This window comes from Choloepus didactylus, chromosome 17, assembly GCF_015220235.1.
Source record: "Choloepus didactylus isolate mChoDid1 chromosome 17, mChoDid1.pri, whole genome shotgun sequence".
NCBI lineage: Eukaryota > Metazoa > Chordata > Mammalia > Pilosa > Megalonychidae > Choloepus > Choloepus didactylus.
Window position 1 is genome coordinate 34,936,619 of NC_051323.1, and position 10,229 is coordinate 34,946,847.

Sequence of the window (10,229 nt, forward strand, 5' to 3'; positions counted from 1 at the left end):
TCTCTCCTTAAGTAAGTCCAGGTTATTATTATTAGATAAAGGAAAGTAGATGGCTAAGTAAACATAAGACAATTTGAGGCACTTTAAAACCATCTGAATCACAACTTCCACACTAGCCTATCTGGAGGCTTCAAATTGCTTTTAAATAGTTATTCTTTTTTTAATAGTTAACAGTGAAGACTCTATAAAATACAAATATGCCCTGAGGAGAAATATTGGAAGAACTTATATCAATAATGTTAAAAGCTAAAGTTATTAAGTATTTACTAGGTACTATTCTATATAATTTCAGGAATTATATTTTACTTAGTACTCATAAAAATTTACAATATAGCTACCATAATTACCCCCATTGTACAGATGAAAAAGTTAAGTCACAGGTTTCCCAAGGTATAGTTGCCCAGCCAGTGTCTCTAGGTCTCTTTGAAGAAAGCTAGAGGGAAATTAACTGTATTTGTTCTGGTCCAGTGTGATCCCACCGGCAGGGTACTCAACTTTGTCTTCATTCAAGGCCCTTGGATTGAATTGTTTCAAGTCTAAACAATGGTAAATACGAGTTCATTATTCTCTGATTTGCTGTTTCAGGTCTGTTACTTGTTTGCCAGATCTGGAGTCTTGGATATGAAAATCAGGTGAGACATCAGAGACACAATGATTTGGTCTTAGGAACCCCACAAATAAGGCATCACAGCAGAGATCTTTGTTGGTCAGAGTTCTATTTACCCCTGTATCCTGCTGCCTGTTATGGTAATCACCCACAATTTGTTTCTGAAAACAAATTATTTCCTCCCACCCACACTGAAATGAAGGAAAGCATTTTGATTCCCTCCTTACAGCATTCTTCATGTAAAGAGAAAAGCCAGTATTTTCCTTCTTTTTTTTCCTAAATAATCCCATGCTTTCCCTAAATAACCCATCCCTGAAAATCTTTGTGAGGAAAGAGACTTCTGAGATTTTTTGATGGATGTAGTGAAGCGGTCAGTAAGATAGACCCAGATGAGAGAAAATTCAAGGATCTTGGGGTTAAGATTTACAGGAGCACACTGTGGCCAGAATCTCTGCTTAGTTCATCCTTATCAATAAATTCTGCCTGGGTTAAATGCTATTTCTCTCTTCTATATTTGAGCAAACTCAAAATCCATTTCCACCAATATAATGAAGGTTGTGAGTGATATAAGTAGCAGATTCCTAAAAATCATTCTATGCCTGATCTCTTTATTTCCTGTTCTCATTCACTGTTTCAGTTTTTAGAACATGCTGAGTGTTGAGCTTGGAATCTGATTACTGGCCTAACTATAATGAGGAGTGGGGTGAGAGGAGAAACTGAAGTGCATAACATCTTAACTTAAATGGCTACTCATCAAAGGTTTGCGAGACTGAATATACCAATGGACAATGACCATGAAACTCTGACTCATTATCAGCAGCCATCAGACAAGAAAGTTCTGGCCCACTACCTGCAGCAGTCAAGCCAGAAAGCTGGCCGTATTTACAGCACCAGAAATGGAAGCCAGACCATAAACTCTGCAACGATTGACCAAAAATAGCTAGGACTTGATCAATAACTGACAGCTTCCCTAATTTTTATACCCATTTCCAACTTAGGACCAACCAGAGAAAGCCCAATCAGCTCCCCCATGTAGGATGCGCTGCTTTAGTAAGCCTACCCCATGCCAAATGCCTCCAACCAGAGTGTTTTAGTTCCCCTGTGCAATGGTTTTGCTTAAACAATGGGAATTTATTGGCTCAAGGTTTTGAGGGTAGGAGCAGTCCAAAATTGAGGCATCAGCAAGGTGATGCTGTCTCCCAGAAGACTGTGGGTTCCAGGTCTGGCTACCAGCAAGCCTTTTTTGTTACATGGTGACATCTCTTGGCTTCCCTCCCTGTGACTTTTACTCTGTGTATAAAAGACTCAAGGAACCTGGAATAAAGCCTAACTTGATTTACTTGGCTGCACCTTACCTTAAGTAATGTCTTGAAGAGGTCTTGTTTACAATGGGAACACACCCACCAGGGTGCAGACTAAGACTAAAGAACATGTCCATACAGGGCATATCTGCATTTTTCTACCATAAATTTTTCCCATTCTTCTACCTGTGTTTGAGTCTCCACCAAACACAAGTCATAGTGACTGACTCCCTTGCTATAGCAAGCTCGAATAAATAAAGTTAGCGTGTTCTTATTTAGGTATTCTTCATTTATCTCCATAGTTACCTCTGAGGTTTATGGGTTTGAGATAATCCAAGGAATCATCCCAGATCGTTGTTGGAATTTGCCTCTTAGCTGATCAATGCACTATCTTTCATATTAGACCTGGTGAATTAAGATAATTTTGTAATTTGGCAGCTCAAAGTCCCATTCTCTGAGTTTGATCTTTGCTATTTTAATTTGTGTGTGTGAGTTTCCTGATTTTAGCCCAAGGTTAGAAAACATAAATTCTTTTGGCATTTTCACATTAATCCCCTCAAAAGTCTGTGAATTTCATTCTGGCTCTTGAGATAAGATCTCAAATATTTTTAGCTTATTGTTCTCTTATCTCCTTATCGTATGCCATCAGATGTCATCTTCCCTTTTGTTTTCCGTCCCAGAACATGACTTTCACTTATCTTAGCCCAATTAAACATTTCTTTGAAGATCTCTTGCCCACTCCAGGACCTGTTGATGTATTATAGTGCTTTGGTTGTAAGACACAGAAAATAACACTTGGGTTAAAATAAGCCTGAAATTATTTTATAATGAAAGCATGGAATAATTCATAGACTCAAAGGGAAAAATGAAGAGCAGGCATCAAAAATGAATAGGAACAGAAGCAGGTCCAGGATCCAGGCAGTAAGAACTAAACAAGAGAACAGTCTTTACTCTGACATTAGATGAATCCATGCCAATGATTTTCTGTCCTTATCACTTCCCAGGAGAAAAAGGCTAATTGATCAAACTCAGGTCACAAACTTGCTCCTTGGTTAACGGAGTTCAGAAATATGTAATTGACATTTCCACTAAGCTATCAATCAATGAGGTAATTACCAAAACAAAAATTGAGATCCTATACCTAAAAGAAGTAGGAATGGAATTTGGGCAGGCAAGAGCAAAGCAGCACTTCTACTTCGAGTCAATAAAATTGCATTAGACCTAGAATAGAAGCAACCTCCCGGGATTGACGTTGGCAGAAATGGCAGAGCAGGGAACTTCAGGGGCCTATCCCTCCCCAGAAACACTGAAAACCTGGCAAAAACTGTCAGAATCAATCTTATCAGAACTCTAGAAGATAATCAAAGGTTTATAGCAACCAAGCAAATGCTTCACCAGGAGAAAGGCCACTGAAACATGAAAGGAGAGCTTTGTGGCATTCTAACTTTGCTCCATGGCTTACCCCAGTGCAGCAGTGGTCTTCAAGGTAGCAGCACAAGTTCTCAGGGTGGGTTCCTGGCTCCAATGGAGCAGAAAGGACCTTGTTCCCAAGGAATCATGTTTTTTTCTTCTGTTTTAACCCGACTGGTGGGTTCCCTGAAGGACTGACAAAAGGGGTTTTCTTTACCTTCACTTCACGTCGAATCCTCTTAAGGCAGAGAAGTTGCTATGTGAGGATGCTATTCCTCAAGAAACATTTAAAGACAAACAACCAACCCGTTACAACCTGGAGCAAAAATGAACCGTTGAGGCAAATTAGACACGCAAAAAGCCTGGGAGGAAAAACCAGGGAGTGAAATAAGGAAATAAGGGCTTTGAGAAGCTCCCACATAAACCCTGGAATCTGGGAAGCCACATGCATACTCAAGACAGCTTGCACGCTCATAAAAGACCTCAGAGGACCATAAGCATTCACATCTGGCTGATCTTGAGCTCAGAGCAAGAAGAAAGTGAAGGCTAAGGCAGAATTGGAAATGGCTTGGCTAAGCATTGAAGGAATGCCCAACACACACCATGTTGCAAAGATCAGGAAAGTTTTTTTTTGGCTTGAGGCAGAAAATACAATCTTCACAAGTGTTGTCGCAGAAACATATTTTCTTTAAAAAAAATCTTCCAACCCACAAAGCCTCTCCTTGAAAGTGGAAGACGAAAAATGACAGGTTTATTATTGACTAAACAATTAAAACAGAATGTGATATGCATCACAGGCAATCCATTAACAAGACTGTGAAAAAGGGAAGAAAGCTCACCCTTTTATATATCCGAGGAGATACAACCCACTACATGCATGTTCTCAAGATAAAGGTAATTAGTCTGCAAGTAAAAGGACTTGACAGCACTATTTGTCACACATAATTCATCTTAAATTCACCTGGTAATCGGATATCACATGCAAAAAAATTAAGTTGGATCCTCACCACACATCATATACAAAAATTAAACCACAAGGGTTCAAAGACATAAATATGAGAGCTAAAACCATAAAACACTTAAAAGAAAACAAAGGTATAAATATTCAGGTCTGGGATTTAGCAGTGATTTTTAGATATGGTACCAAAAGAACAAGCAAAAAAAAAAAAAGTCAAATGAATCTGCCTTCATCAAATTAAAAAATTTTGTGAAAAAAATTTAAAAATTTTATGCATCAAAAGACACTATCAAGAGAATGAAAAGACAACCGACAGAATGGTAGAAAGTATTTGAAAATTGTATAATAAGAATCGAGTACAATAAATATATACAGGACTCATATTTCAACAGCAAAAGAGAAATGACCCAATCTAAAAATGGGCAACAGACTTGAACAGATATTTCTCCAAGAACATATACAAAGGCCAATAAGCACAGGAAAAGAGGCTCAACACCATTAGGCATTTGGAAAATGCAAATCAAAGCCATAGGGAGATAGCACTTCACATACAATGAAACGGCCATAATAAAAAATACAAAACATTTAAAAGAGAAAATAATTGTTGGCGAGGATATGGGGAAATTGGTATTCTCATACATTTTTGCTGGTTGGAATGTAAAATGATGCACCTGCTATGGAAAACAGTTTGGTGGTTTCTTAAAGTGTTAAATAGAGAATTACCATAAGACCTAGCAATTCCAGTTCTAGGTGTATACTCAAAAGGATTGAAAACATATTTGCTGATTTGTATTTATTATGTCCCCCAGAAAAAGCCACATTCTTTAACGCATTCTTGTGGGGGCAGACATATTAGTGTGGATGGTGTTGGAACCTATTGGTTCAGTGCCCATGGAGATGTGACCCACCCAACTGTAGGTAATAACTCTGATTGGATAATTTCCAATTTCAGCATGGGCCTTGTTTACTTTACTGGAGCACTATATAAGCTCAGACAGAAGGAGTTCATAGCTAGCTGGAGCTGAGACAGACATTTTGAGGACGGCCGTCAAGGTGATGCATACATTTTGGAGAACGCCATTTTGAGATGCAACCTGGAAGCAAGCAGAAGCCAGCCGCATGCCTTCCCAGCTAACAGAGGTTTTCTGGATTTCAGTGGCCTTTCTCCAGTGAAGGTACCCTTTGTTGATGGACACTTTATGGCCTTAAGACTGTAACTGTGTAACCAAATAAACCTCCTTTATAAAAGCCAGTCCATTTCTGGTGTTTTGCATTCCGGCAGCATTAGCAAACTAGAACAACATTATGTTCAAATGAAAATTTGCAAACAAATGTTCATAAAAGCACTATTCCCAACAGTCCAAAATTGTGAACAACCCAAATGTCTACAAGTAGATAAATGGATAAACACAGTGTGGTATATGCATACAATGGAATATTATTCTGCTATAAAACTGAATGAAGTACTGATACATGTTGTAACATGGATAAATCTTGAAAAGATTATGCTAAGTGAAACAATCCAGACACAAAAGGCCATGTATTATGTCATTCCATATATGTGAAATGTCCAGAATAGGCTAATACAGAAAGCCAATTGTGGTTGCCAGGGGATTAGGTAAGTGTGCAGTGGAAAGTGACTGCTTAATGAGTACGGTGTTTCCATTTGGGGTGATGGAAACCTTGTGGAACCAGATAACGGCGGTGGTTGAACAAGACGGTTAATATATTTAGCACAACATAATTTTACACTTTAAACTGATTAAAATAATAAATATTAATAAACAAGCAAGCAAGCAAAAGAGAGAAAGAGGCAACTTCCCTGATTAAGTCTTTGGGACCTAAACTGTTAAGATGAAAAATAAAAAAAAAGAAAAGAGAAACACTTTGGAAAATACACCTAAATGTTAACTACTGTTTTCTAAGTGGTGATTTTATACATAATTTTTATCATCTTATTTACATTTACGTTTTCTGTATGTTTTAACGATTCTAAAAATAAATAAATGTATGTTATTTTTATACTTAGTAAAATGTGTTTTTGTTTTTTCTTTTAAAGATCAAGGGACTTCCACTTTTGTTCTGTATAAATTGCTACTGGACTTTCCTTTCTGCTGTAAACAAATGTACAACAGGACCAAATACAGGAGGCAAATATTCTCAGGCATTTGTTAACAGATACAGCTGAAGTATTATCCTTAAGAGAAAGAAAATACATGAAGCATCCCACATTTGCCCTGGAATTCTGTATTGGGTTACTTTGTAGATAGCAATGTAGGGATGTAGAGCCCAAGGAGGACATGATGAACTCACTTAGATAAAGAAGCAAAAATTGGATTTGGGGTCTTCTGAAGGAGCTGGAATTTGCAGATCAGGGTAATAGAGGGGTACCATGAGTTCTTGATTGGGGTCTGCGCTTCAAATACAAAGGAGGCTAAAGAAAGAATAACCGTGCTTCCTTTGGCAACACATATCCTAAAATTGGAACAATACAGAGAAGATTAGCATGGCCTCTGCACAAGGACGGCATGCAAATTCATGGAGCATTCTATATTTCTTCACACATTCACAGACCATCTCTTTCTTTGTGTCATTTCTTCAGATGCCCAAAACAGTCTCTTGCACTTCGTATTGTCACAATTTTATTAAAAATGACAGTTCTTTCAGCCTTTTTGCAGTGTGAGGTGTTTGCACACACCCCTATGAATTGTCTTCACTTCCTGATCTCACAATCTGGGTTTGTCACTTTATTAGATGGTTACTTTCTATGGCCTGTCATTGCTGAATAGCTCCATGCCTCCTGGAGAACCACTGGAAATTAAAGATACCAAATGGACTTTTTTTTGGTAACAGTGGAAAAGCTCTCATGCTGAGAAATCGTCAGTCAGAGGATGGAAAAAAGATTCCTGCTGTCAGTAGTTTTCAGTGGGTGAGGCTTCAGTGGTAGAACTCCCTACAGCTGAGGAGATGAAGGTGGCAGAGACCATCAAAGTCATCTGGGCTGGAATCTTAAGCAATGTCCCTGTTATTGAAGACTCAACAGACTTTTTTAAGTCTGGAACAAGCTCAATGGATGTTGTCAGGCTGCTTGAAGAGATCAGACAGAAATGTAGTGGGCTTCAGTTACAAAATGAGATGTTATATGTTCACCAAGTGTGAAGATTTCATCCAAAAGTTCATGAGGAAACTGAGTAGAGAAGATCAAGAAGTGGAGCTTGTAGTGGATTGTTTCAAAGGAAGTTAATGAAATGACCATAAAAAATGCCATATCAGTGTTTCATAAAAGAATTCATAGATGCAGATGATGGAAAGATGTATGACACCATCAACCCAATGGATGGATCTATGATATGCAAGGTATCCTATGCTTCCCTAGCGAATGTTGACATAGCAGTAGCAGTAGCAAAAAATGCTTTTGAAAATGGAGAACGGGGCAAAATGAATGCAAGAGAAAGAGGGAGACTGATGTACAGACTTAATGGAAGAGAACTAAGAAGAGCTGGCAACCACTGAAGCCCTCGATTCAGGGGCTGTCTATACTTTGACTTTGAAGACTCACATTGGAGTGTCAGTGCAAACATTCAGATATTTTGCTGGCTGGTGTGACAGAATTTAGGGTTCTACTATTCCAATTGAACAGGTCCATCCAAATCGCAATCTAACTTTTACGAAGAAGGAGCCACTTGGTGTCTGTGCCAGTATCATCCCCTGGAATTACCCACTGATGATGCTGGCATGGAAGAGTTTTGCATGTCTGGCAGCATGCAGCACCTTAAAGCAGTCCTTAAGCCAGGGCAGTTCACACCTTTGAATGCTTCCAAGTTTGCAGAGCGCTCTGCTAAAGCAGGTTTTCCTAAGGGGGTAATCAACATCATTCCAGGCTCCGGGGGCATAGCGGGACAATGCCTTTATGAACATCCAGATATCCGCAAACTTGGCTTCACTGGTCCCATGCCTATTGGCAAACAGATTGTGAAAAGCTGTGCTGTGAGCATCTTGGAGAAAGTTTCCCTTGAACTTGGTGGCGAATCTCCACTTACAATATTCAATGACTGTGAACTTGACAAGGCTGTGCAAATGGGCACAGGAGCAGTATTTTTCAACAAAGGAGAGAACTGTATTGCGGCTGGGTGGTTGTTTGCAGAAGAATCCATCCACAATGAATTTGTGATAAGAGCGGTGATTGGTGATTCACTTGACAGATTACTGATCATGGACCCCAAAATCACAAGGCCCATCTGGAAAAGCTTCTGCAGTACTGTGAAACTAGAGTGAAAGAGGGGGCCACCTTGGTGAATGGGAAAGGCAAGTCCAAAGACTAGGCATTTTTTTGTTTTGTTTTGTTTTAATTTTAATTTTTATTGAGATTGTTCACATACCATACAATTATCCAAAGATTCAAAGTGTACAATCAGTTGCCCCCGGTACCCTCATACAGCTGTGCATCCATCACAATTTTTGTTCCATTTTTAGAATCTTTTCATTATTCCAGACAAGAAATAAAGACAAAGAAGAGAAAATAGAAAGAAAAAAAGAAACTCAAATCCTCCCATACCCCTAACCACCCCCCCTCCATTGTTAACTTGTAGTATTGGTATAGTACATTTGTTACTGTTTATGAAAGAATGTTGAAATACTACTAACTGTAGTATATAGTTTGCAATAGGTATATATTTTTTCCCTATATGCCCCTCTATTATTAACTTCTAGTTGTATTGTCATACATTTGTTCTGGTTCACAGAAGAGATTTCTAATATTTGTACAGTTAATCACAGACACTGTCCACCACAAGAGTCACTGTTTTATACATTCCCATCTTTTAACCTCCAGCTTTCCTTCTGGTGACATACGTGACTCTGAGCTTCCCCTTTCCACCACCTTCACACACCTTTCAGCACTGTTAGTTATTCTCACAATGTGCTACCATCGCCTCTGTTCATTTCCAAATGGACCAGGCATTTTTATGGAACCCGCTGTGTTCACAGGCATGGAAGACCACAAGCACTTGCCAAAGAGGAATCCTTTGGGCTTGTTGTGGTCATCTCTAAATTCCAAAATGGGGACATTGATGGTGTGTTGCATTGAGCAAATTATACAGAATATGGTTTGGCCTCAGGGGTGTTTACAAAAGGCATAAATAAAGCAATGTATGTGAGGGAAAAAACTAGAGGCAGGAACCATTTTTATTAACACATAAACAAGATGGATGTGGCGGCCCTGTTTGCTGGAGTTAAATAGTCTGGCTTTGGAAAAGACTTAGGTGAGGAAAAGCTAAATGAACACCTCAAAACTAAGACAGTGACACTGGAATATTAGAGCAATGTCATCATCAGGAAAACCTTGACAGACAGTACAACTCCTGAACTCTCGACACATTTAAGAACCCGGGTGTGCTGTAGAAGGAGCCATTAGCCATGAGCCAAAAAATACACATATACCATCAAAGAGGGTCAAGTCACATGTCTAAGCATTTACACATGTGCCTGAGTATTTTCTAATACACCTTTTATATTTTAAAATGATTTGTAGTTGTTGGGTTTATACCGTTGTGTATTGTACATATTTTGAAAATACCGAGCTGCTTTTGTTCCCAGCAAGATTTATCTAGCCATGATTGTGTATCTTGAAAACATTAATGTCATGCAGTTACAATACATAAGGTACATTTATTAGAACATTTGTTTAATATGTACAGAGCCATTCATATGGGAACATTTTGCTCTCAAGGAACAATAGCTCCTGTAATGAATGTGAAGGTAGTTGTTTTTTGTTTTTTTTTTTTAAGATTTGGAAATAAGATACATCTTTGTGCGAAAAAAAAAGAAAAGAAAGACAGACAGACAGACAGACTAACCACTGCAGATCTGAAAGCTGAAATATCCTTCAGTGCCAAGAGTTTGGAGTTCTGGCTTAGCAAGACTGAAGAGACTTTACTAACTACCTAGAAATGTG

General features: G+C 38.6%; 1 non-coding gene and 1 pseudogene across 1 annotated transcript; both read left to right on the forward strand.

Moving 5' to 3' along the window:
* The first annotated feature begins 1,388 nt into the window (after positions 1-1,388).
* Positions 1,389-9,593, forward strand: LOC119512079 (annotated as a pseudogene).
* On the forward strand, positions 6,728-6,834 carry LOC119513001. Its single transcript, XR_005212511.1, has one exon. It is a non-coding gene; the product is annotated as a U6 spliceosomal RNA (small nuclear RNA).
* Positions 9,594-10,229: the final 636 nt, after the last annotated feature.